Consider the following 23,736-nt stretch of genomic DNA (forward strand, 5'->3'; position numbering starts at 1 on the left):
TGTTGTGTGTCACGGATGGGGTTCCAACTCAATAGTGTAGTCCATCGCCTTAACCAACCAACCAGCCACCAAGTCCTGTGCCCCCGCGGTGGCAGTTGCACCTCCTACCGGTGGTTGTTCACGTCAAATCCTTGATTGGAAAAAAGGAAAGTTGTGATGGTCTGTGCGACGACCAAGCAGTCCATTTTAACAGTGGGTACTGTGGCCGAGCTGTCCAGAGAACTGGATTTAAGGACCCAGTCTTTCGGAGGTGTCGGTTCAAAGTCCACCGCTGCAACTTTTTCTCAACAGAAAACTGTAATGTAATTTCAAACAAGGCCACCAAGGACACCGGACAAATAAAGGGAATCCAGCCTTTACCCTAATTCCCACGTCTGTTATTGCAATTATCTGCCGTGTTTTTCTAATTCAATCTGCTTCAGACATAAAATTAGAAACTAATTCTAAGTTTATACGATGGAAGAAAGAGTAACATCAGATAAATTAAGATTTTTAAAAAGAGAATCAAAAAATGATGAAGGACGCAAGAGCAACATGAGATACATAAAGATTTTAAAGAAGAAAATGAAAAAGAAGACTAAAATACAAGGAAGTGCAGACGCTCTAGGTAACTGACGAGAAAGTGTGAATAGTTTGCCAGAGCTGGGTAGTGTGGCCGAGCGGTCTAAGGCGCTGGATTTAGGCTCCAGTCTCTAAGGAGGCGTGGGTTCAAATCCCACCACTGCCATCTTTATTGAGTTTGTTTGCGCAAGCTATCACATGTTCTGCTTTATTTCAGGGTTTTTACTTTCATGTCGCCCATGCAAGGGAGAAAAGAAGCAATGTTGTGTGTCACGGATGGGGTTCCAACTCAATAGTGTAGTCCATCGCCTTAACCAACCAGCCACCAAGTCCTGTGCCCCAGCGGTGGCAGTTGCACCTCCTACCGGTGGTTGTTCACGTCAAATCCTTGATTGGAAAAAGGAAAGTTGTGATGGTCTGTGCGACGACCAAGCAGTCCATTTTAACAGTGGGTACTGTGGCCGAGCTGTCCAGAGAACTGGATTTAAGGACCCAGTCTTTCGGAGGTGTGGGTTCAAAGTCCACCGCTGCAACTTTTTCTCAACAGAAAACTGTAATGTAATTTCAAACAAGGCCACCAAGGACACCGGACAAATAAAGGGAATCCAGCCTTTACCCTAATTCCCACGTCTGTTATTGCAATTATCTGCCGTGTTTTTCTAATTCAATCTGCTTCAGACATAAAATTAGAAACTAATTCTAAGTTTATACGATGGAAGAAAGAGTAACATCAGATAAATTAAGATTTTTAAAAAGAGAATCAAAAAATGATGAAGGACGCAAGAGCAACATGAGATACATAAAGATTTTAAAGAAGAAAATGAAAAAGAAGACTAAAATACAAGGAAGTGCAGACGCTCTAGGTAACTGACGAGAAAGTGTGAATACTTTGCCAGAGCTGGGTAGTGTGGCCGAGCGGTCTAAGGCGCTGGATTTAGGCTCCAGTCTCTAAGGAGGCGTGGGTTCAAATCCCACCACTGCCATCTTTATTGAGTTTGTTTGCACAAGCTATCACATCTTCTGCTTTATTTCAGCGTTTTTACTTTCATGTCGCCCATGCAAGGGAGAAAAGAAGCAATGTTGTGTGTCACGGATGGGGTTCCAACTCAATAGTGTAGTCCATCGCCTTAACCAACCAGCCACCAAGTCCTGTGCCCCAGCGGTGGCAGTTGCACCTCCTACCGGTGGTTGTTCACGTCAAATCCTTGATTGGAAAAAAGGAAAGTTGTGATGGTCTGTGCGACGACCAAGCAGTCCATTTTAACAGTGGGTACTGTGGCCGAGCTGTCCAGAGAACTGGATTTAAGGACCCAGTCTTTCGGAGGTGTCGGTTCAAAGTCCACCGCTGAAACTTTTTCTCAACAGAAAACTGTAATGTAATTTCAAACAAGGCCACCAAGGACACCGGACAAATAAAGGGAATCCAGCCTTTACCCTAATTCCCACGTCTGTTATTGCAATTATCTGCCGTGTTTTTCTAATTCAATCTGCTTCAGACATAAAATTAGAAACTAATTCTAAGTTTATACGATGGAAGAAAGAGTAACATCAGATAAATTAAGATTTTTAAAAAGAGAATTAAAAAAAATGAAGGACGCAAGAGCAACATGAGATACATAAAGATTTTAAAGAAGAAAATGAAAAAGAAGACTAAAATACAAGGAAGTGCAGACGCTCTAGGTAACTGACGAGAAAGTGTGAATAGTTTGCCAGAGCTGGGTAGTGTGGCCGAGCGGTCTAAGGCGCTGGATTTAGGCTCCAGTCTCTAAGGAGGCGTGGGTTCAAATCCCACCACTGCCATCTTTATTGAGTTTGTTTGCACAAGCTATCACATGTTCTGCTTTATTTCAGCGTTTTTACTTTCATGTCGCCCATGCAAGGGAGAAAAGAAGCAATGTTGTGTGTCACGGATGGGGTTCCAACTCAATAGTGTAGTCCATCGCCTTAACCAACCAGCCACCAAGTCCTGTGCCCCAGCGGTGGCAGTTGCACCTCCTACCGGTGGTTGTTCACGTCAAATCCTTGATTGGAAAAAAGGAAAGTTGTGATGGTCTGTGCGACGACCAAGCAGTCCATTTTAACAGTGGGTACTGTGGCCGAGCTGTCCAGAGAACTGGATTTAAGGACCCAGTCTTTCGGTTCAAAGTCCACCGCTGCAACTTTTTCTCAACAGAAAACTGTAATGTAATTTCAAACAAGGCCACCAAGGACACCGGACAAATAAAGGGAATCCAGCCTTTACCCTAATTCCCACGTCTGTTATTGCAATTATCTGCCGTGTTTTTCTAATTCAATCTGCTTCAGACATAAAATCAGAAACTAATTCTATGTTTATACGATGGAAGAAAGAGCAACATCAGATAAATTAAGATTTTTAAAAAGAGAATCAAAAAAAGATGAAGGACGCAAGAGCAACATGAGATACATAAAGATTTTAAAGAAGAAAATGAAAAAGAAGACTAAAATACAAGGAAGTGCAGACGCTCTAGGTAACTGACGAGAAAGTGTGAATAGTTTGCCAGAGCTGGGTAGTGTGGCCGAGCGGTCTAAGGCGCTGGATTAAGGCTCCAGTCTCTAAGGAGGCGTGGGTTCAAATCCCACCACTGCCATCTTTATTGAGTTTGTTTGCGCAAGCTATCACATGTTCTGCTTTATTTCAGGGTTTTTACTTTCATGTCGCCCATGCAAGGGAGAAAAGAAGCAATGTTGTGTGTCACGGATGGGGTTCCAACTCAATAGTGTAGTCCATCGCCTTAACCAACCAGCCACCAAGTCCTGTGCTCCCGCGGTGGCAGTTGCACCTCCTACCGGTGGTTGTTCACGTCAAATCCTTGATTGGAAAAAAGGAAAGTTGTGATGGTCTGTGCGACGACCAAGCAGTCCATTTTAACAGTGGGTACTGTGGCCGAGCTGTCCAGAGAACTGGATTTAAGGACCCAGTCTTTCGGAGGTGTGGGTTCAAAGTCCACCGCTGCAACTTTTTCTCAACAGAAAACTGTAATGTAATTTCAAACAAGGCCACCAAGGACACCGGACAAATAAAGGGAATCCAGCCTTTACCCTAATTCCCACGTCTGTTATTGCAATTATCTGCCTGTGTTTTTCTAATTCAATCTGCTTCAGACATAAAAGCAGAAACTAATTCTAAGTTTATACGATGGAAGAAAGAGCAACATCAGATAAATTAAGATTTTAAAAGAGAATCAAAAAAGATGAAGGACGCAAGAGCAACATGAGATACATAAAGATTTTAAAGAAGAAAATGAAAAAGAAGACTAAAATACAAGGAAGTGCAGACGCTCTAGGTAACTGACGAGAAAGTGTGAATAGTTTGCCAGAGCTGGGTAGTGTGGCCGAGCGGTCTAAGGCGCTGGATTAAGGCTCCAGTCTCTAAGGAGGCGTGGGTTCAAATCCCACCACTGCCATCTTTATTGAGCTTGTTTGCGCAAGCTATCACATGTTCTGCTTTATTTCAGGGTTTTTACTTTCATGTCGCCCATGCAAGGGAGAAAAGAAGCAATGTTGTGTGTCACGGATGGGGTTCCAACTCAATAGTGTAGTCCATCGCCTTAACCAACCAGCCACCAAGTCCTGTGCCCCGCGGTGGCAGTTGCACCTCCTACCGGTGGTTGTTCACGTCAAATCCTTGATTGGAAAAAGGAAAGTTGTGATGGTCTGTGCGACGACCAAGCAGTCCATTTTAACAGTGGGTACTGTGGCCGAGCTGTCCAGAGAACTGGATTTAAGGACCTAGTCTTTCGGAGGTGTGGGTTCAAAGTCCACCACTGCAACTTTTTCTCAACAGAAGACTGTAATGTAATTTCAAACAAGGCCACCAAGGACACCGGACAAATAAAGAGAATCCAGCCTTTACCCTAATTCCCACGTCTGTTATTGCAATTATCTGCTGTGTTTTTCTAATTCAATCTGCTTCAGACATAAAAGCTGAAACTAATTCTAAGTTTATACGATGGAAGAAAGAGCAACATCAGATAAATTAAGATTTTTAAAAAGAGAATCAAAAAAAGATGCAGGACGCAAGAGCAACATGAGATACATAAAGATTTTAAAGAAGAAAATGAAAAAGAAGACTAAAATACAAGGAAGTGCAGACGCTCTAGGTAACTGACGAGAAAGTGTGAATAGTTTGCCAGAGCTGGGTAGTGTGGCCGAGCGGTCTAAGGCGCTGGATTAAGGCTCCAGTCTCTAAGGAGGCGTGGGTTCAAATCCCACCACTGCCATCTTTATTGAGTTTGTTTGCGCAAGCTATCACATGTTCTGCTTTATTTCAGGGTTTTTACTTTCATGTCGCCCATGCAAGGGAGAAAAGAAGCAATGTTGTGTGTCACGGATGGGGTTCCAACTCAATAGTGTAGTCCATCGCCTTAACCAACCAGCCACCAAGTCCTGTGCCCCGCGGTGGCAGTTGCACCTCCTACCGGTGGTTGTTCACGTCAAATCCTTGATTGGAAAAAAGGAAAGTTGTGATGGTCTGTGCGACGACCAAGCAGTCCATTTTAACAGTGGGTACTGTGGCCGAGCTGTCCAGAGAACTGGATTTAAGGACCCAGTCTTTCGGAGGTGTGGGTTCAAAGTCCACCGCTGCAACTTTTTCTCAACAGAAAACTGTAATGGAATTTCAAACAAGGCCACCAAGGACACCGGACAAATAAAGGGAATCCAGCCTTTACCCTAATTCCCACGTCTGTTATTGCAATTATCTGCCGTGTTTTTCTAATTCAATCTGCTTCAGACATAAAAGCATAAACTAATTCTAAGTTTATACGATGGAAGAAAGAGCAACATCAGATAAATTAAGATTTTTAAAAAGAGAATCAAAAAATGATGAAGGACGCAAGAGCAACATGAGATACATAAAGATTTTAAAGAAGAAAATGAAAAAGAAGACTAAAATACAAGGAAGTGCAGACGCTCTAGGTAACTGACGAGAAAGTGTGAGTACTTTGCCAGAGCTGGGTAGTGTGGCCGAGCGGTCTAAGGCGCTGGATTAAGGCTCCAGTCTCTAAGGAGGCGTGGGTTCAAATCCCACCACTGCCATCTTTATTGAGTTTGTTTGCGCAAGCTATCACATGTTCTACTTTATTTCAGGGTTTTTACTTTCATGTCGCCCATGCAAGGGAGAAAAGAAGCAATGTTGTGCGTCACGGATGGGGTTCCAACTCAATAGTGTACTCCATCGCCTTAACCAACCAGCCACCAAGTCCTGTGCCCCTGCGGTGGCAGTTGCACCTCCTACCGGTGGTTGTTCACGTCAAATCCTTGATTGGAAAAAAGGAAAGTTGTGATGGTCTGTGCGACGACCAAGCAGTCCATTTTAACAGTGGGTACTGTGGCCGAGCTGTCCAGAGAACTGGATTTAAGGACCCAGTCTTTCGGTTCAAAGTCCACCGCTGCAACTTTTTCTCAACAGAAAACTGTAATGTAATTTCAAACAAGGCCACCAAGGACACCGGACAAATAAAGGGAATCCAGCCTTTACCCTAATTCCCACGTCTGTTATTGCAATTATCTGCCGTGTTTTTCTAATTCAATCTGCTTCAGACATAAAATCAGAAACTAATTCTAAGTTTATACGATGGAAGAAAGAGCAACATCAGATAAATTAAGATTTTTAAAAAGAGAATCAAAAAATGATGAAGGACGCAAGAGCAACATGAGATACATAAACATTTTAAAGAAGAAAATGAAAAAGAAGACTAAAATACAAGGAAGTGCAGACGCTCTAGGTAACTGACGAGAAAGTGTGAATAGTTTGCCAGACCTGGGTAGTGTGGCCGAGCGGTCTAAGGCGCTGGATTAAGGCTCCAGTCTCTAAGGAGGCGTGGGTTCAAATCCCACCACTGCCATCTTTATTGAGTTTGTTTGCGCAAGCTATCACATGTTCTGCTTTATTTCAGGGTTTTTACTTTCATGTCGCCCATGCAAGGGAGAAAAGAAGCAATGTTGTGTGTCACGGATGGGGTTCCAACTCAATAGTGTAGTCCATCGCCTTAACCAACCAGCCACCAAGTCCTGTGCCCCAGCGGTGGCAGTTGCACCTCCTACCGGTGGTTGTTCACGTCAAATCCTTGATTGGAAAAAGGAAAGTTGTGATGGTCTGTGCGACGACCAAGCAGTCCATTTTAACAGTGGGTACTGTGGCCGAGCTGTCCAGAGAACTGGATTTAAGGACCCAGTCTTTCGGAGGTGTCGGTTCAAAGTCCACCGCTGCAACTTTTTCTCAACAGAAAACTGTAATGTAATTTCAAACAAGGCCACCAAGGACACCGGACAAATAAAGGGAATCCAGCCTTTACCCTAATTCCCACGTCTGTTATTGCAATTATCTGCCGTGTTTTTCTAATTCAATCTGCTTCAGACATAAAAGCAGAAACTAATTCTAAGTTTATACGATGGAAGAAAGAGCAACATCAGATAAATTAAGATTTTTAAAAAGAGAATCAAAAAAAGATGAAGGACGCAAGAGCAACATGAGATACATAAAGATTTTAAAGAAGAAAATGAAAAAGAAGACTAAAATACAAGGAAGTGCAGACGCTCTAGGTAACTGACGAGAAAGTGTGAATAGTTTGCCAGAGCTGGGTAGTGTGGCCGAGCGGTCTAAGGCGCTGGATTAAGGCTCCAGTCTCTAAGGAGGCGTGGGTTCAAATCCCACCACTGCCATCTTTATTGAGTTTGTTTGCACAAGCTATCACATGTTCTGCTTTATTTCAGCGTTTTTACTTTCATGTCGCCCATGCAAGGGAGAAAAGAAGCAATGTTGTGTGTCACGGATGGGGTTCCAACTCAATAGTGTAGTCCATCGCCTTAACCAACCAGCCACCAAGTCCTGTGCCCAGCGGTGGCAGTTGCACCTCCTACCGGTGGTTGTTCACGTCAAATCCTTGATTGGAAAAAAGGAAAGTTGTGATGGTCTGTGCGACGACCAAGCAGTCCATTTTAACAGTGGGTACTGTGGCCGAGCTGTCCAGAGAACTGGATTTAAGCACCCAGTCTTTCGGAGGTGTCGGTTCAAAGTCCACCGCTGCAACTTTTTCTCAACAGAAAACTGTAATGTAATTTCAAACAAGGCCACCAAGGACACCGGACAAATAAAGGGAATCCAGCCTTTACCCTAATTCCCACGTCTGTTATTGCAATTATCTGCCGTGTTTTTCTAATTCAATCTGCTTCAGACATAAAATTAGAAACTAATTCTAAGTTTATACGATGGAAGAAAGAGTAACATCAGATAAATTAAGATTTTTAAAAAGAGAATTAAAAAAAATGAAGGACGCAAGAGCAACATGAGATACATAAAGATTTTAAAGAAGAAAATGAAAAAGAAGACTAAAATACAAGGAAGTGCAGACGCTCTAGGTAACTGACGAGAAAGTGTGAATAGTTTGCCAGAGCTGGGTAGTGTGGCCGAGCGGTCTAAGGCGCTGGATTTAGGCTCCAGTCTCTAAGGAGGCGTGGGTTCAAATCCCACCACTGCCATCTTTATTGAGTTTGTTTGCACAAGCTATCACATCTTCTGCTTTATTTCAGCGTTTTTACTTTCATGTCGCCCATGCAAGGGAGAAAAGAAGCAATGTTGTGTGTCACGGATGGGGTTCCAACTCAATAGTGTAGTCCATCGCCTTAACCAACCAGCCACCAAGTCCTGTGCCCCAGCGGTGGCAGTTGCACCTCCTACCGGTGGTTGTTCACGTCAAATCCTTGATTGGAAAAAGGAAAGTTGTGATGGTCTGTGCGACGACCAAGCAGTCCATTTTAACAGTGGGTACTGTGGCCGAGCTGTCCAGAGAACTGGATTTAAGGACCCAGTCTTTCGGAGGTGTCGGTTCAAAGTCCACCGCTGCAACTTTTTCTCAACAGAAAACTGTAATGTAATTTCAAACAAGGCCACCAAGGACACCGGACAAATAAAGGGAATCCAGCCTTTACCCTAATTCCCACGTCTGTTATTGCAATTATCTGCCGTGTTTTTCTAATTCAATCTGCTTCAGACATAAAATTAGAAACTAATTCTAAGTTTATACGATGGAAGAAAGAGTAACATCAGATAAATTAAGATTTTTAAAAAGAGAATCAAAAAATGATGAAGGACGCAAGAGCAACATGAGATACATAAAGATTTTAAAGAAGAAAATGAAAAAGAAGACTAAAATACAAGGAAGTGCAGACGCTCTAAGTAACTGACGAGAAAGTGTGAATAGTTTGTTAGAGCTGGGTAGTGTGGCCGAGCGGTCTAAGGCGCTGGATTTAGGCTCCAGTCTCTAAGGAGGCGTGGGTTCAAATCCCACCACTGCCATCTTTATTGAGTTTGTTTGCACAAGCTATCACATCTTCTGCTTTATTTCAGCGTTTTTACTTTCATGTCGCCCATGCAAGGGAGAAAAGAAGCAATGTTGTGTGTCACGGATGGGGTTCCAACTCAATAGTGTAGTCCATCGCCTTAACCAACCAGCCACCAAGTCCTGTGCCCCAGCGGTGGCAGTTGCACCTCCTACCGGTGGTTGTTCACGTCAAATCCTTGATTGGAAAAAGGAAAGTTGTGATGGTCTGTGCGACGACCAAGCAGTCCATTTTAACAGTGGGTACTGTGGCCGAGCTGTCCAGAGAACTGGATTTAAGGACCCAGTCTTTCGGAGGTGTCGGTTCAAAGTCCACCGCTGCAACTTTTTCTCAACAGAAAACTGTAATGTAATTTCAAACAAGGCCACCAAGGACACCGGACAAATAAAGGGAATCCAGCCTTTACCCTAATTCCCACGTCTGTTATTGCAATTATCTGCCGTGTTTTTCTAATTCAATCTGCTTCAGACATAAAATTAGAAACTAATTCTAAGTTTATACGATGGAAGAAAGAGTAACATCAGATAAATTAAGATTTTTAAAAAGAGAATCAAAAAATGATGAAGGACGCAAGAGCAACATGAGATACATAAAGATTTTAAAGAAGAAAATGAAAAAGAAGACTAAAATACAAGGAAGTGCAGACGCTCTAAGTAACTGACTAGAAAGTGTGAATAGTTTGCCAGAGCTGGGTAGTGTGGCCGAGCGGTCTAAGGCGCTGGATTTAGGCTCCAGTCTCTAAGGAGGCGTGGGTTCAAATCCCACCACTGCCATCTTTATTGAGTTTGTTTGCACAAGCTATCACATCTTCTGCTTTATTTCAGCGTTTTTACTTTCATGTCGCCCATGCAAGGGAGAAAAGAAGCAATGTTGTGTGTCACGGATGGGGTTCCAACTCAATAGTGTAGTCCATCGCCTTAACCAACCAGCCACCAAGTCCTGTGCCCCAGCGGTGGCAGTTGCACCTCCTACCGGTGGTTGTTCACGTCAAATCCTTGATTGGAAAAAAGGAAAGTTGTGATGGTCTGTGCGACGACCAAGCAGTCCATTTTAACAGTGGGTACTGTGGCCGAGCTGTCCAGAGAACTGGATTTAAGGACCCAGTCTTTCGGAGGTGTCGGTTCAAAGTCCACCGCTGCAACTTTTTCTCAACAGAAAACTGTAATGTAATTTCAAACAAGGCCACCAAGGACACCGGACAAATAAAGGGAATCCAGCCTTTACCCTAATTCCCACGTCTGTTATTGCAATTATCTGCCGTGTTTTTCTAATTCAATCTGCTTCAGACATAAAATTAGAAACTAATTCTAAGTTTATACGATGGAAGAAAGAGTAACATCAGATAAATTAAGATTTTTAAAAAGAGAATCAAAAAATGATGAAGGACGCAAGAGCAACATGAGATACATAAAGATTTTAAAGAAGAAAATGAAAAAGAAGACTAAAATACAAGGAAGTGCAGACGCTCTAAGTAACTGACTAGAAAGTGTGAATAGTTTGCCAGAGCTGGGTAGTGTGGCCGAGCGGTCTAAGGCGCTGGATTTAGGCTCCAGTCTCTAAGGAGGCGTGGGTTCAAATCCCACCACTGCCATCTTTATTGAGTTTGTTTGCACAAGCTATCACATCTTCTGCTTTATTTCAGCGTTTTTACTTTCATGTCGCCCATGCAAGGGAGAAAAGAAGCAATGTTGTGTGTCACGGATGGGGTTCCAACTCAATAGTGTAGTCCATCGCCTTAACCAACCAGCCACCAAGTCCTGTGCCCCAGCGGTGGCAGTTGCACCTCCTACCGGTGGTTGTTCACGTCAAATCCTTGATTGGAAAAAGGAAAGTTGTGATGGTCTGTGCGACGACCAAGCAGTCCATTTTAACAGTGGGTACTGTGGCCGAGCTGTCCAGAGAACTGGATTTAAGGACCCAGTCTTTCGGAGGTGTCGGTTCAAAGTCCACCGCTGCAACTTTTTCTCAACAGAAAACTGTAATGTAATTTCAAACAAGGCCACCAAGGACACCGGACAAATAAAGGGAATCCAGCCTTTACCCTAATTCCCACGTCTGTTATTGCAATTATCTGCCGTGTTTTTCTAATTCAATCTGCTTCAGACATAAAATTAGAAACTAATTCTAAGTTTATACGATGGAAGAAAGAGTAACATCAGATAAATTAAGATTTTTAAAAAGAGAATCAAAAAATGATGAAGGACGCAAGAGCAACATGAGATACATAAAGATTTTAAAGAAGAAAATGAAAAAGAAGACTAAAATACAAGGAAGTGCAGACGCTCTAAGTAACTGACTAGAAAGTGTGAATAGTTTGCCAGAGCTGGGTAGTGTGGGAGCGGTCTAAGGCGCTGGATTTAGGCTCCAGTCTCTAAGGAGGCGTGGGTTCAAATCCCACCACTGCCATCTTTATTGAGTTTGTTTGCACAAGCTATCACATCTTCTGCTTTATTTCAGCGTTTTTACTTTCATGTCGCCCATGCAAGGGAGAAAAGAAGCAATGTTGTGTGTCACGGATGGGGTTCCAACTCAATAGTGTAGTCCATCGCCTTAACCAACCAGCCACCAAGTCCTGTGCCCCAGCGGTGGCAGTTGCACCTCCTACCGGTGGTTGTTCACGTCAAATCCTTGATTGGAAAAAGGAAAGTTGTGATGGTCTGTGCGACGACCAAGCAGTCCATTTTAACAGTGGGTACTGTGGCCGAGCTGTCCAGAGAACTGGATTTAAGGACCCAGTCTTTCGGAGGTGTCGGTTCAAAGTCCACCGCTGCAACTTTTTCTCAACAGAAAACTGTAATGTAATTTCAAACAAGGCCACCAAGGACACCGGACAAATAAAGGGAATCCAGCCTTTACCCTAATTCCCACGTCTGTTATTGCAATTATCTGCCGTGTTTTTCTAATTCAATCTGCTTCAGACATAAAATTAGAAACTAATTCTAAGTTTATACGATGGAAGAAAGAGTAACATCAGATAAATTAAGATTTTTAAAAAGAGAATCAAAAAATGATGAAGGACGCAAGAGCAACATGAGATACATAAAGATTTTAAAGAAGAAAATGAAAAAGAAGACTAAAATACAAGGAAGTGCAGACGCTCTAAGTAACTGACTAGAAAGTGTGAATAGTTTGCCAGAGCTGGGTAGTGTGGCCGAGCGGTCTAAGGCGCTGGATTTAGGCTCCAGTCTCTAAGGAGGCGTGGGTTCAAATCCCACCACTGCCATCTTTATTGAGTTTGTTTGCACAAGCTATCACATCTTCTGCTTTATTTCAGCGTTTTTACTTTCATGTCGCCCATGCAAGGGAGAAAAGAAGCAATGTTGTGTGTCACGGATGGGGTTCCAACTCAATAGTGTAGTCCATCGCCTTAACCAACCAGCCACCAAGTCCTGTGCCCCAGCGGTGGCAGTTGCACCTCCTACCGGTGGTTGTTCACGTCAAATCCTTGATTGGAAAAAGGAAAGTTGTGATGGTCTGTGCGACGACCAAGCAGTCCATTTTAACAGTGGGTACTGTGGCCGAGCTGTCCAGAGAACTGGATTTAAGGACCCAGTCTTTCGGAGGTGTCGGTTCAAAGTCCACCGCTGCAACTTTTTCTCAACAGAAAACTGTAATGTAATTTCAAACAAGGCCACCAAGGACACCGGACAAATAAAGGGAATCCAGCCTTTACCCTAATTCCCACGTCTGTTATTGCAATTATCTGCCGTGTTTTTCTAATTCAATCTGCTTCAGACATAAAATTAGAAACTAATTCTAAGTTTATACGATGGAAGAAAGAGTAACATCAGATAAATTAAGATTTTTAAAAAGAGAATCAAAAAATGATGAAGGACGCAAGAGCAACATGAGATACATAAAGATTTTAAAGAAGAAAATGAAAAAGAAGACTAAAATACAAGGAAGTGCAGACGCTCTAAGTAACTGACTAGAAAGTGTGAATAGTTTGCCAGAGCTGGGTAGTGTGGCCGAGCGGTCTAAGGCGCTGGATTTAGGCTCCAGTCTCTAAGGAGGCGTGGGTTCAAATCCCACCACTGCCATCTTTATTGAGTTTGTTTGCACAAGCTATCACATCTTCTGCTTTATTTCAGCGTTTTTACTTTCATGTCGCCCATGCAAGGGAGAAAAGAAGCAATGTTGTGTGTCACGGATGGGGTTCCAACTCAATAGTGTAGTCCATCGCCTTAACCAACCAGCCACCAAGTCCTGTGCCCCAGCGGTGGCAGTTGCACCTCCTACCGGTGGTTGTTCACGTCAAATCCTTGATTGGAAAAAGGAAAGTTGTGATGGTCTGTGCGACGACCAAGCAGTCCATTTTAACAGTGGGTACTGTGGCCGAGCTGTCCAGAGAACTGGATTTAAGGACCCAGTCTTTCGGAGGTGTCGGTTCAAAGTCCACCGCTGCAACTTTTTCTCAACAGAAAACTGTAATGTAATTTCAAACAAGGCCACCAAGGACACCGGACAAATAAAGGGAATCCAGCCTTTACCCTAATTCCCACGTCTGTTATTGCAATTATCTGCCGTGTTTTTCTAATTCAATCTGCTTCAGACATAAAATTAGAAACTAATTCTAAGTTTATACGATGGAAGAAAGAGTAACATCAGATAAATTAAGATTTTTAAAAAGAGAATCAAAAAATGATGAAGGACGCAAGAGCAACATGAGATACATAAAGATTTTAAAGAAGAAAATGAAAAAGAAGACTAAAATACAAGGAAGTGCAGACGCTCTAAGTAACTGACTAGAAAGTGTGAATAGTTTGCCAGAGCTGGGTAGTGTGGCCGAGCGGTCTAAGGCGCTGGATTTAGGCTCCAGTCTCTAAGGAGGCGGGGTTCAAATCCCACCACTGCCATCTTTATTGAGTTTGTTTGCACAAGCTATCACATCTTCTGCTTTATTTCAGCGTTTTTACTTTCATGTCGCCCATGCAAGGGAGAAAAGAAGCAATGTTGTGTGTCACGGATGGGGTTCCAACTCAATAGTGTAGTCCATCGCCTTAACCAACCAGCCACCAAGTCCTGTGCCCCAGCGGTGGCAGTTGCACCTCCTACCGGTGGTTGTTCACGTCAAATCCTTGATTGGAAAAAAGGAAAGTTGTGATGGTCTGTGCGACGACCAAGCAGTCCATTTTAACAGTGGGTACTGTGGCCGAGCTGTCCAGAGAACTGGATTTAAGGACCCAGTCTTTCGGAGGTGTCGGTTCAAAGTCCACCGCTGCAACTTTTTCTCAACAGAAAACTGTAATGTAATTTCAAACAAGGCCACCAAGGACACCGGACAAATAAAGGGAATCCAGCCTTTACCCTAATTCCCACGTCTGTTATTGCAATTATCTGCCGTGTTTTTCTAATTCAATCTGCTTCAGACATAAAATTAGAAACTAATTCTAAGTTTATACGATGGAAGAAAGAGTAACATCAGATAAATTAAGATTTTTAAAAAGAGAATCAAAAAATGATGAAGGACGCAAGAGCAACATGAGATACATAAAGATTTTAAAGAAGAAAATGAAAAAGAAGACTAAAATACAAGGAAGTGCAGACGCTCTAAGTAACTGACTAGAAAGTGTGAATAGTTTGCCAGAGCTGGGTAGTGTGGCCGAGCGGTCTAAGGCGCTGGATTTAGGCTCCAGTCTCTAAGGAGGCGTGGGTTCAAATCCCACCACTGCCATCTTTATTGAGTTTGTTTGCACAAGCTATCACATCTTCTGCTTTATTTCAGCGTTTTTACTTTCATGTCGCCCATGCAAGGGAGAAAAGAAGCAATGTTGTGTGTCACGGATGGGGTTCCAACTCAATAGTGTAGTCCATCGCCTTAACCAACCAGCCACCAAGTCCTGTGCCCCAGCGGTGGCAGTTGCACCTCCTACCGGTGGTTGTTCACGTCAAATCCTTGATTGGAAAAAGGAAAGTTGTGATGGTCTGTGCGACGACCAAGCAGTCCATTTTAACAGTGGGTACTGTGGCCGAGCTGTCCAGAGAACTGGATTTAAGGACCCAGTCTTTCGGAGGTGTCGGTTCAAAGTCCACCGCTGAAACTTTTTCTCAACAGAAAACTGTAATGTAATTTCAAACAAGGCCACCAAGGACACCGGACAAATAAAGGGAATCCAGCCTTTACCCTAATTCCCACGTCTGTTATTGCAATTATCTGCCGTGTTTTTCTAATTCAATCTGCTTCAGACATAAAATTAGAAACTAATTCTAAGTTTATACGATGGAAGAAAGAGTAACATCAGATAAATTAAGATTTTTAAAAAGAGAATCAAAAAATGATGAAGGACGCAAGAGCAACATGAGATACATAAAGATTTTAAAGAAGAAAATTAAAAAGACTAAAATACAAGGAAGTGCAGACGCTCTAAGTAACTGACTAGAAAGTGTGAATAGTTTGCCAGAGCTGGGTAGTGTGGCCGAGCGGTCTAAGGCGCTGGATTTAGGCTCCAGTCTCTAAGGAGGCGTGGGTTCAAATCCCACCACTGCCATCTTTATTGAGTTTGTTTGCACAAGCTATCACATCTTCTGCTTTATTTCAGCGTTTTTACTTTCATGTCGCCCATGCAAGGGAGAAAAGAAGCAATGTTGTGTGTCACGGATGGGGTTCCAACTCAATAGTGTAGTCCATCGCCTTAACCAACCAGCCACCAAGTCCTGTGCCCCAGCGGTGGCAGTTGCACCTCCTACCGGTGGTTGTTCACGTCAAATCCTTGATTGGAAAAAGGAAAGTTGTGATGGTCTGTGCGACGACCAAGCAGTCCATTTTAACAGTGGGTACTGTGGCCGAGCTGTCCAGAGAACTGGATTTAAGGACCCAGTCTTTCGGAGGTGTCGGTTCAAAGTCCACCGCTGCAACTTTTTCTCAACAGAAAACTGTAATGTAATTTCAAACAAGGCCACCAAGGACACCGGACAAATAAAGGGAATCCAGCCTTTACCCTAATTCCCACGTCTGTTATTGCAATTATCTGCCGTGTTTTTCTAATTCAATCTGCTTCAGACATAAAATTAGAAACTAATTCTAAGTTTATACGATGGAAGAAAGAGTAACATCAGATAAATTAAGATTTTTAAAAAGAGAATCAAAAAATGATGAAGGACGCAAGAGCAACATGAGATACATAAAGATTTTAAAGAAGAAAATGAAAAAGAAGACTAAAATACAAGGAAGTGCAGACGCTCTAAGTAACTGACTAGAAAGTGTGAATAGTTTGCCAGAGCTGGGTAGTGTGGCCGAGCGGTCTAAGGCGCTGGATTTAGGCTCCAGTCTCTAAGGAGGCGTGGGTTCAAATCCCACCACTGCCATCTTTATTGAGTTTGTTTGCACAAGCTATCACATCTTCTGCTTTATTTCAGCGTTTTTACTTTCATGTCGCCCATGCAAGGGAGAAAAGAAGCAATGTTGTGTGTCACGGATGGGGTTCCAACTCAATAGTGTAGTCCATCGCCTTAACCAACCAGCCACCAAGTCCTGTGCCCCAGCGGTGGCAGTTGCACCTCCTACCGGTGGTTGTTCACGTCAAATCCTTGATTGGAAAAAGGAAAGTTGTGATGGTCTGTGCGACGACCAAGCAGTCCATTTTAACAGTGGGTACTGTGGCCGAGCTGTCCAGAGAACTGGATTTAAGGACCCAGTCTTTCGGAGGTGTCGGTTCAAAGTCCACCGCTGCAACTTTTTCTCAACAGAAAACTGTAATGTAATTTCAAACAAGGCCACCAAGGACACCGGACAAATAAAGGGAATCCAGCCTTTACCCTAATTCCCACGTCTGTTATTGCAATTATCTGCCGTGTTTTTCTAATTCAATCTGCTTCAGACATAAAATTAGAAACTAATTCTAAGTTTATACGATGGAAGAAAGAGTAACATCAGATAAATTAAGATTTTTAAAAAGAGAATCAAAAAATGATGAAGGACGCAAGAGCAACATGAGATACATAAAGATTTTAAAGAAGAAAATGAAAAAGAAGACTAAAATACAAGGAAGTGCAGACGCTCTAAGTAACTGACGAGAAAGTGTGAATAGTTTGTTAGAGCTGGGTAGTGTGGCCGAGCGGTCTAAGGCGCTGGATTTAGGCTCCAGTCTCTAAGGAGGCGTGGGTTCAAATCCCACCACTGCCATCTTTATTGAGTTTGTTTGCACAAGCTATCACATCTTCTGCTTTATTTCAGCGTTTTTACTTTCATGTCGCCCATGCAAGGGAGAAAAGAAGCAATGTTGTGTGTCACGGATGGGGTTCCAACTCAATAGTGTAGTCCATCGCCTTAACCAACCAGCCACCAAGTCCTGTGCCCCAGCGGTGGCAGTTGCACCTCCTACCGGTGGTTGTTCACGTCAAATCCTTGATTGGAAAAAAGGAAAGTTGTGATGGTCTGTGCGACGACCAAGCAGTCCATTTTAACAGTGGGTACTGTGGCCGAGCTGTCCAGAGAACTGGATTTAAGGACCCAGTCTTTCGGAGGTGTCGGTTCAAAGTCCACCGCTGAAACTTTTTCTCAACAGAAAACTGTAATGTAATTTCAAACAAGGCCACCAAGGACACCGGACAAATAAAGGGAATCCAGCCTTTACCCTAATTCCCACGTCTGTTATTGCAATTATCTGCCGTGTTTTTCTAATTCAATCTGCTTCAGACATAAAATTAGAAACTAATTCTAAGTTTATACGATGGAAGAAAGAGTAACATCAGATAAATTAAGATTTTTAAAAAGAGAATCAAAAAATGATGAAGGACGCAAGAGCAACATGAGATACATAAAGATTTTAAAGAAGAAAATGAAAAAGAAGACTAAAATACAAGGAAGTGCAGACGCTCTAAGTAACTGACTAGAAAGTGTGAATAGTTTGCCAGAGCTGGGTAGTGTGGCCGAGCGGTCTAAGGCGCTGGATTTAGGCTCCAGTCTCTAAGGAGGCGTGGGTTCAAATCCCACCACTGCCATCTTTATTGAGTTTGTTTGCACAAGCTATCACATCTTCTGCTTTATTTCAGCGTTTTTACTTTCATGTCGCCCATGCAAGGGAGAAAAGAAGCAATGTTGTGTGTCACGGATGGGGTTCCAACTCAATAGTGTAGTCCATCGCCTTAACCAACCAGCCACCAAGTCCTGTGCCCCAGCGGTGGCAGTTGCACCTCCTACCGGTGGTTGTTCACGTCAAATCCTTGATTGGAAAAAGGAAAGTTGTGATGGTCTGTGCGACGACCAAGCAGTCCATTTTAACAGTGGGTACTGTGGCCGAGCTGTCCAGAGAACTGGATTTAAGGACCCAGTCTTTCGGAGGTGTCGGTTCAAAGTCCACCGCTGAAACTTTTTCTCAACAGAAAACTGTAATGTAATTTCAAACAAGGCCACCAAGGACACCGGACAAATAAAGGGAATCCAGCCTTTACCCTAATTCCCACGTCTGTTATTGCAATTATCTGCCGTGTTTTTCTAATTCAATCTGCTTCAGACATAAAATTAGAAACTAATTCTAAGTTTATACGATGGAAGAAAGAGTAACATCAGATAAATTAAGATTTTTAAAAAGAGAATCAAAAAATGATGAAGGACGCAAGAGCAACATGAGATACATAAAGATTTTAAAGAAGAAAATGAAAAAGAAGACTAAAATACAAGGAAGTGCAGACGCTCTAAGTAACTGACTAGAAAGTGTGAATAGTTTGCCAGAGCTGGGTAGTGTGGCCGAGCGGTCTAAGGCGCTGGATTTAGGCTCCAGTCTCTAAGGAGGCGTGGGTTCAAATCCCACCACTGCCATCTTTATTGAGTTTGTTTGCACAAGCTATCACATCTTCTGCTTTATTTCAGCGTTTTTACTTTCATGTCGCCCATGCAAGGGAGAAAAGAAGCAATGTTGTGTGTCACGGATGGGGTTCCAACTCAATAGTGTAGTCCATCGCCTTAACCAACCAGCCACCAAGTCCTGTGCCCCAGCGGTGGCAGTTGCACCTCCTACCGGTGGTTGTTCACGTCAAATCCTTGATTGGAAAAAAGGAAAGTTGTGATGGTCTGTGCGACGACCAAGCAGTCCATTTTAACAGTGGGTACTGTGGCCGAGCTGTCCAGAGAACTGGATTTAAGGACCCAGTCTTTCGGAGGTGTCGGTTCAAAGTCCACCGCTGCAACTTTTTCTCAACAGAAAACTGTAATGTAATTTCAAACAAGGCCACCAAGGACACCGGACAAATAAAGGGAATCCAGCCTTTACCCTAATTCCCACGTCTGTTATTGCAATTATCTGCCGTGTTTTTCTAATTCAATCTGCTTCAGACATAAAATTAGAAACTAATTCTAAGTTTATACGATGGAAGAAAGAGTAACATCAGATAAATTAAGATTTTTAAAAAGAGAATCAAAAAATGATGAAGGACGCAAGAGCAACATGAGATACATAAAGATTTTAAAGAAGAAAATGAAAAAGAAGACTAAAATACAAGGAAGTGCAGACGCTCTAAGTAACTGACGAGAAAGTGTGAATAGTTTGTTAGAGCTGGGTAGTGTGGCCGAGCGGTCTAAGGCGCTGGATTTAGGCTCCAGTCTCTAAGGAGGCGTGGGTTCAAATCCCACCACTGCCATCTTTATTGAGTTTGTTTGCACAAGCTATCACATCTTCTGCTTTATTTCAGCGTTTTTACTTTCATGTCGCCCATGCAAGGGAGAAAAGAAGCAATGTTGTGTGTCACGGATGGGGTTCCAACTCAATAGTGTAGTCCATCGCCTTAACCAACCAGCCACCAAGTCCTGTGCCCCAGCGGTGGCAGTTGCACCTCCTACCGGTGGTTGTTCACGTCAAATCCTTGATTGGAAAAAGGAAAGTTGTGATGGTCTGTGCGACGACCAAGCAGTCCATTTTAACAGTGGGTACTGTGGCCGAGCTGTCCAGAGAACTGGATTTAAGGACCCAGTCTTTCGGAGGTGTCGGTTCAAAGTCCACCGCTGAAACTTTTTCTCAACAGAAAACTGTAATGTAATTTCAAACAAGGCCACCAAGGACACCGGACAAATAAAGGGAATCAGCCTTTACCCTAATTCCCACGTCTGTTATTGCAATTATCTGCCGTGTTTTTCTAATTCAATCTGCTTCAGACATAAAATTAGAAACTAATTCTAAGTTTATACGATGGAAGAAAGAGTAACATCAGATAAATTAAGATTTTTAAAAAGAGAATCAAAAAATGATGAAGGACGCAAGAGCAACATGAGATACATAAAGATTTTAAAGAAGAAAATGAAAAAGAAGACTAAAATACAAGGAAGTGCAGACGCTCTAAGTAACTGACTAGAAAGTGTGAATAGTTTGCCAGAGCTGGGTAGTGTGGCCGAGCGGTCTAAGGCGCTGGATTTAGGCTCCAGTCTCTAAGGAGGCGTGGGTTCAAATCCCACCACTGCCATCTTTATTGAGTTTGTTTGCACAAGCTATCACATCTTCTGCTTTATTTCAGCGTTTTTACTTTCATGTCGCCCATGCAAGGGAGAAAAGAAGCAATGTTGTGTGTCACGGATGGGGTTCCAACTCAATAGTGTAGTCCATCGCCTTAACCAACCAGCCACCAAGTCCTGTGCCCCAGCGGTGGCAGTTGCACCTCCTACCGGTGGTTGTTCACGTCAAATCCTTGATTGGAAAAAGGAAAGTTGTGATGGTCTGTGCGACGACCAAGCAGTCCATTTTAACAGTGGGTACTGTGGCCGAGCTGTCCAGAGAACTGGATTTAAGGACCCAGTCTTTCGGAGGTGTCGGTTCAAAGTCCACCGCTGAAACTTTTTCTCAACAGAAAACTGTAATGTAATTTCAAACAAGGCCACCAAGGACACCGGACAAATAAAGGGAATCCAGCCTTTACCCTAATTCCCACGTCTGTTATTGCAATTATCTGCCGTGTTTTTCTAATTCAATCTGCTTCAGACATAAAATTAGAAACTAATTCTAAGTTTATACGATGGAAGAAAGAGTAACATCAGATAAATTAAGATTTTAAAAAGAGAATCAAAAAATGATGAAGGACGCAAGAGCAACATGAGAGATAATAAAGATTTTAAAGAAGAAAATGAAAAAGAAGACTAAAATACAAGGAAGTGCAGACGCTCTAAGTAACTGACTAGAAAGTGTGAATAGTTTGCCAGAGCTGGGTAGTGTGGCCGAGCGGTCTAAGGCGCTGGATTTAGGCTCCAGTCTCTAAGGAGGCGTGGGTTCAAATCCCACCACTGCCATCTTTATTGAGTTTGTTTGCACAAGCTATCACATCTTCTGCTTTATTTCAGCGTTTTTACTTTCATGTCGCCCATGCAAGGGAGAAAAGAAGCAATGTTGTGTGTCACGGATGGGGTTCCAACTCAATAGTGTAGTCCATCGCCTTAACCAACCAGCCACCAAGTCCTGTGCCCCAGCGGTGGCAGTTGCACCTCCTACCGGTGGTTGTTCACGTCAAATCCTTGATTGGAAAAAGGAAAGTTGTGATGGTCTGTGCGACGACCAAGCAGTCCATTTTAACAGTGGGTACTGTGGCCGAGCTGTCCAGAGAACTGGATTTAAGGACCCAGTCTTTCGGAGGTGTCGGTTCAAAGTCCACCGCTGAAACTTTTTCTCAACAGAAAACTGTAATGTAATTTCAAACAAGGCCACCAAGGACACCGGACAAATAAAGGGAATCCAGCCTTTACCCTAATTCCCACGTCTGTTATTGCAATTATCTGCCGTGTTTTTCTAATTCAATCTGCTTCAGACATAAAATTAGAAACTAATTCTAAGTTTATACGATGGAAGAAAGAGTAACATCAGATAAATTAAGATTTTTAAAAAGAGAATCAAAAAATGATGAAGGACGCAAGAGCAACATGAGATACATAAAGATTTTAAAGAAGAAAATGAAAAAGAAGACTAAAATACAAGGAAGTGCAGACGCTCTAAGTAACTGACTAGAAAGTGTGAATAGTTTGCCAGAGCTGGGTAGTGTGGCCGAGCGGTCTAAGGCGCTGGATTTAGGCTCCAGTCTCTAAGGAGGCGTGGGTTCAAATCCCACCACTGCCATCTTTATTGAGTTTGTTTGCACAAGCTATCACATCTTCTGCTTTATTTCAGCGTTTTTACTTTCATGTCGCCCATGCAAGGGAGAAAAGAAGCAATGTTGTGTGTCACGGATGGGGTTCCAACTCAATAGTGTAGTCCATCGCCTTAACCAACCAGCCACCAAGTCCTGTGCCCCAGCGGTGGCAGTTGCACCTCCTACCGGTGGTTGTTCACGTCAAATCCTTGATTGGAAAAAGGAAAGTTGTGATGGTCTGTGCGACGACCAAGCAGTCCATTTTAACAGTGGGTACTGTGGCCGAGCTGTCCAGAGAACTGGATTTAAGGACCCAGTCTTTCGGAGGTGTCGGTTCAAAGTCCACCGCTGAAACTTTTTCTCAACAGAAAACTGTAATGTAATTTCAAACAAGGCCACCAAGGACACCGGACAAATAAAGGGAATCCAGCCTTTACCCTAATTCCCACGTCTGTTATTGCAATTATCTGCCGTGTTTTTTTTTCTAATTCAATCTGCTTCAGACATAAAATTAGAAACTAATTCTAAGTTTATACGATGGAAGAAAGAGTAACATCAGATAAATTAAGATTTTTAAAAAGAGAATCAAAAAATGATGAAGGACGCAAGAGCAACATGAGATACATAAAGATTTTAAAGAAGAAAATGAAAAAGAAGACTAAAATACAAGGAAGTGCAGACGCTCTAAGTAACTGACTAGAAAGTGTGAATAGTTTGCCAGAGCTGGGTAGTGTGGCCGAGCGGTCTAAGGCGCTGGATTTAGGCTCCAGTCTCTAAGGAGGCGTGGGTTCAAATCCCACCACTGCCATCTTTATTGAGTTTGTTTGCACAAGCTATCACATCTTCTGCTTTATTTCAGCGTTTTTACTTTCATGTCGCCCATGCAAGGGAGAAAAGAAGCAATGTTGTTTGTCACGGATGGGGTTCCAACTCAATAGTGTAGTCCATCGCCTTTACCAACCAGCCACCAAGTCCTGTGCCCCCAAGGTGGCAGTTGCACCTCCTACCGGTGGTTGTTCACGTCAAATCCTTGATTGGAAAAAAGGAAAGTTGTGATGGTCTGTGCGACGACCAAGCAGTCCATTTTAACAGTGGGTACTGTGGCCGAGCTGTCCAGAGAACTGGATTTAAGGACCCAGTCTTTCGGAGGTGTCGGTTCAAAGTCCACCGCTGAAACTTTTTTTCAAAAGAAAACTGTAATGTAATTTCAAACAAGGCCACCAAGGACACCGGACAAATAAAGGGAATCCAGCCTTTACCCTAATTCCCACGTCTGTTATTGCAATTATCTGCCGTGTTTTTCTAATTCAATCTGCTTCAGACATAAAATTAGAAACTAATTCTAAGTTTATACGATGGAAGAAAGAGTAACATCAGATAAATTAAGATTTTTAAAAAGAGAATCAAAAAATGATGAAGGACGCAAGAGCAACATGAGATACATAAAGATTTTAAAGAAGAAAATGAAAAAGAAGACTAAAATACAAGGAAGTGCAGACGCTCTAAGTAACTGACTAGAAAGTGTGAATAGTTTGCCAGAGCTGGGTAGTGTGGCCGAGCGGTCTAAGGCGCTGGATTTAGGCTCCAGTCTCTAAGGAGGCGTGGGTTCAAATCCCACCACTGCCATCTTTATTGAGTTTGTTTGCACAAGCTATCACATCTTCTGCTTTATTTCAGCGTTTTTACTTTCATGTCGCCCATGCAAGGGAGAAAAGAAGCAATGTTGTGTGTCACGGATGGGGTTCCAACTCAATAGTGTAGTCCATCGCCTTTACC

At 42.9% G+C, this 23,736-nt stretch overlaps 28 non-coding genes across 28 annotated transcripts; all 28 read left to right on the top strand.

Annotated features, from left to right (window-relative positions):
• The first annotated feature begins 645 nt into the window (after window positions 1–645).
• trnal-uag (transfer RNA leucine (anticodon UAG)) lies at window positions 646–727 on the top strand. The gene has a single exon. It is a non-coding gene; the product is annotated as a tRNA-Leu (tRNA).
• A 735-nt stretch (window positions 728–1,462) lies between these two features.
• On the top strand, window positions 1,463–1,544 carry trnal-uag (transfer RNA leucine (anticodon UAG)). The gene has a single exon. It is a non-coding gene; the product is annotated as a tRNA-Leu (tRNA).
• A 735-nt stretch (window positions 1,545–2,279) lies between these two features.
• On the top strand, window positions 2,280–2,361 carry trnal-uag (transfer RNA leucine (anticodon UAG)). Its single transcript has one exon. It is a non-coding gene; the product is annotated as a tRNA-Leu (tRNA).
• Window positions 2,362–3,088: 727 nt separating this feature from the next.
• Window positions 3,089–3,170, top strand: trnal-aag (transfer RNA leucine (anticodon AAG)). Its single transcript has one exon. It is a non-coding gene; the product is annotated as a tRNA-Leu (tRNA).
• A 734-nt stretch (window positions 3,171–3,904) lies between these two features.
• trnal-aag (transfer RNA leucine (anticodon AAG)) lies at window positions 3,905–3,986 on the top strand. Its single transcript has one exon. It is a non-coding gene; the product is annotated as a tRNA-Leu (tRNA).
• A 734-nt stretch (window positions 3,987–4,720) lies between these two features.
• Window positions 4,721–4,802, top strand: trnal-aag (transfer RNA leucine (anticodon AAG)). The gene has a single exon. It is a non-coding gene; the product is annotated as a tRNA-Leu (tRNA).
• A 735-nt stretch (window positions 4,803–5,537) lies between these two features.
• Window positions 5,538–5,619, top strand: trnal-aag (transfer RNA leucine (anticodon AAG)). The gene has a single exon. It is a non-coding gene; the product is annotated as a tRNA-Leu (tRNA).
• Window positions 5,620–6,346: 727 nt separating this feature from the next.
• Window positions 6,347–6,428, top strand: trnal-aag (transfer RNA leucine (anticodon AAG)). Its single transcript has one exon. It is a non-coding gene; the product is annotated as a tRNA-Leu (tRNA).
• Window positions 6,429–7,163: 735 nt separating this feature from the next.
• Window positions 7,164–7,245, top strand: trnal-aag (transfer RNA leucine (anticodon AAG)). Its single transcript has one exon. It is a non-coding gene; the product is annotated as a tRNA-Leu (tRNA).
• A 734-nt stretch (window positions 7,246–7,979) lies between these two features.
• On the top strand, window positions 7,980–8,061 carry trnal-uag (transfer RNA leucine (anticodon UAG)). Its single transcript has one exon. It is a non-coding gene; the product is annotated as a tRNA-Leu (tRNA).
• A 735-nt stretch (window positions 8,062–8,796) lies between these two features.
• Window positions 8,797–8,878, top strand: trnal-uag (transfer RNA leucine (anticodon UAG)). The gene has a single exon. It is a non-coding gene; the product is annotated as a tRNA-Leu (tRNA).
• A 735-nt stretch (window positions 8,879–9,613) lies between these two features.
• On the top strand, window positions 9,614–9,695 carry trnal-uag (transfer RNA leucine (anticodon UAG)). Its single transcript has one exon. It is a non-coding gene; the product is annotated as a tRNA-Leu (tRNA).
• Window positions 9,696–10,431: 736 nt separating this feature from the next.
• trnal-uag (transfer RNA leucine (anticodon UAG)) lies at window positions 10,432–10,513 on the top strand. Its single transcript has one exon. It is a non-coding gene; the product is annotated as a tRNA-Leu (tRNA).
• A 1,550-nt stretch (window positions 10,514–12,063) lies between these two features.
• trnal-uag (transfer RNA leucine (anticodon UAG)) lies at window positions 12,064–12,145 on the top strand. Its single transcript has one exon. It is a non-coding gene; the product is annotated as a tRNA-Leu (tRNA).
• A 735-nt stretch (window positions 12,146–12,880) lies between these two features.
• On the top strand, window positions 12,881–12,962 carry trnal-uag (transfer RNA leucine (anticodon UAG)). The gene has a single exon. It is a non-coding gene; the product is annotated as a tRNA-Leu (tRNA).
• A 735-nt stretch (window positions 12,963–13,697) lies between these two features.
• Window positions 13,698–13,778, top strand: trnal-uag (transfer RNA leucine (anticodon UAG)). The gene has a single exon. It is a non-coding gene; the product is annotated as a tRNA-Leu (tRNA).
• A 736-nt stretch (window positions 13,779–14,514) lies between these two features.
• trnal-uag (transfer RNA leucine (anticodon UAG)) lies at window positions 14,515–14,596 on the top strand. Its single transcript has one exon. It is a non-coding gene; the product is annotated as a tRNA-Leu (tRNA).
• Window positions 14,597–15,328: 732 nt separating this feature from the next.
• Window positions 15,329–15,410, top strand: trnal-uag (transfer RNA leucine (anticodon UAG)). Its single transcript has one exon. It is a non-coding gene; the product is annotated as a tRNA-Leu (tRNA).
• A 735-nt stretch (window positions 15,411–16,145) lies between these two features.
• On the top strand, window positions 16,146–16,227 carry trnal-uag (transfer RNA leucine (anticodon UAG)). The gene has a single exon. It is a non-coding gene; the product is annotated as a tRNA-Leu (tRNA).
• Window positions 16,228–16,962: 735 nt separating this feature from the next.
• On the top strand, window positions 16,963–17,044 carry trnal-uag (transfer RNA leucine (anticodon UAG)). Its single transcript has one exon. It is a non-coding gene; the product is annotated as a tRNA-Leu (tRNA).
• Window positions 17,045–17,780: 736 nt separating this feature from the next.
• trnal-uag (transfer RNA leucine (anticodon UAG)) lies at window positions 17,781–17,862 on the top strand. The gene has a single exon. It is a non-coding gene; the product is annotated as a tRNA-Leu (tRNA).
• A 735-nt stretch (window positions 17,863–18,597) lies between these two features.
• Window positions 18,598–18,679, top strand: trnal-uag (transfer RNA leucine (anticodon UAG)). The gene has a single exon. It is a non-coding gene; the product is annotated as a tRNA-Leu (tRNA).
• A 736-nt stretch (window positions 18,680–19,415) lies between these two features.
• trnal-uag (transfer RNA leucine (anticodon UAG)) lies at window positions 19,416–19,497 on the top strand. Its single transcript has one exon. It is a non-coding gene; the product is annotated as a tRNA-Leu (tRNA).
• Window positions 19,498–20,231: 734 nt separating this feature from the next.
• Window positions 20,232–20,313, top strand: trnal-uag (transfer RNA leucine (anticodon UAG)). The gene has a single exon. It is a non-coding gene; the product is annotated as a tRNA-Leu (tRNA).
• Window positions 20,314–21,048: 735 nt separating this feature from the next.
• On the top strand, window positions 21,049–21,130 carry trnal-uag (transfer RNA leucine (anticodon UAG)). The gene has a single exon. It is a non-coding gene; the product is annotated as a tRNA-Leu (tRNA).
• Window positions 21,131–21,865: 735 nt separating this feature from the next.
• On the top strand, window positions 21,866–21,947 carry trnal-uag (transfer RNA leucine (anticodon UAG)). Its single transcript has one exon. It is a non-coding gene; the product is annotated as a tRNA-Leu (tRNA).
• A 739-nt stretch (window positions 21,948–22,686) lies between these two features.
• Window positions 22,687–22,768, top strand: trnal-uag (transfer RNA leucine (anticodon UAG)). Its single transcript has one exon. It is a non-coding gene; the product is annotated as a tRNA-Leu (tRNA).
• A 736-nt stretch (window positions 22,769–23,504) lies between these two features.
• trnal-uag (transfer RNA leucine (anticodon UAG)) lies at window positions 23,505–23,586 on the top strand. Its single transcript has one exon. It is a non-coding gene; the product is annotated as a tRNA-Leu (tRNA).
• The last annotated feature ends 150 nt before the right edge of the window (window positions 23,587–23,736 follow it).

Source organism: Oncorhynchus keta, unplaced genomic scaffold (genome assembly GCF_023373465.1).
Source record: "Oncorhynchus keta strain PuntledgeMale-10-30-2019 unplaced genomic scaffold, Oket_V2 Un_contig_10656_pilon_pilon, whole genome shotgun sequence".
In the NCBI taxonomy this organism is placed as follows: domain Eukaryota; kingdom Metazoa; phylum Chordata; class Actinopteri; order Salmoniformes; family Salmonidae; genus Oncorhynchus; species Oncorhynchus keta.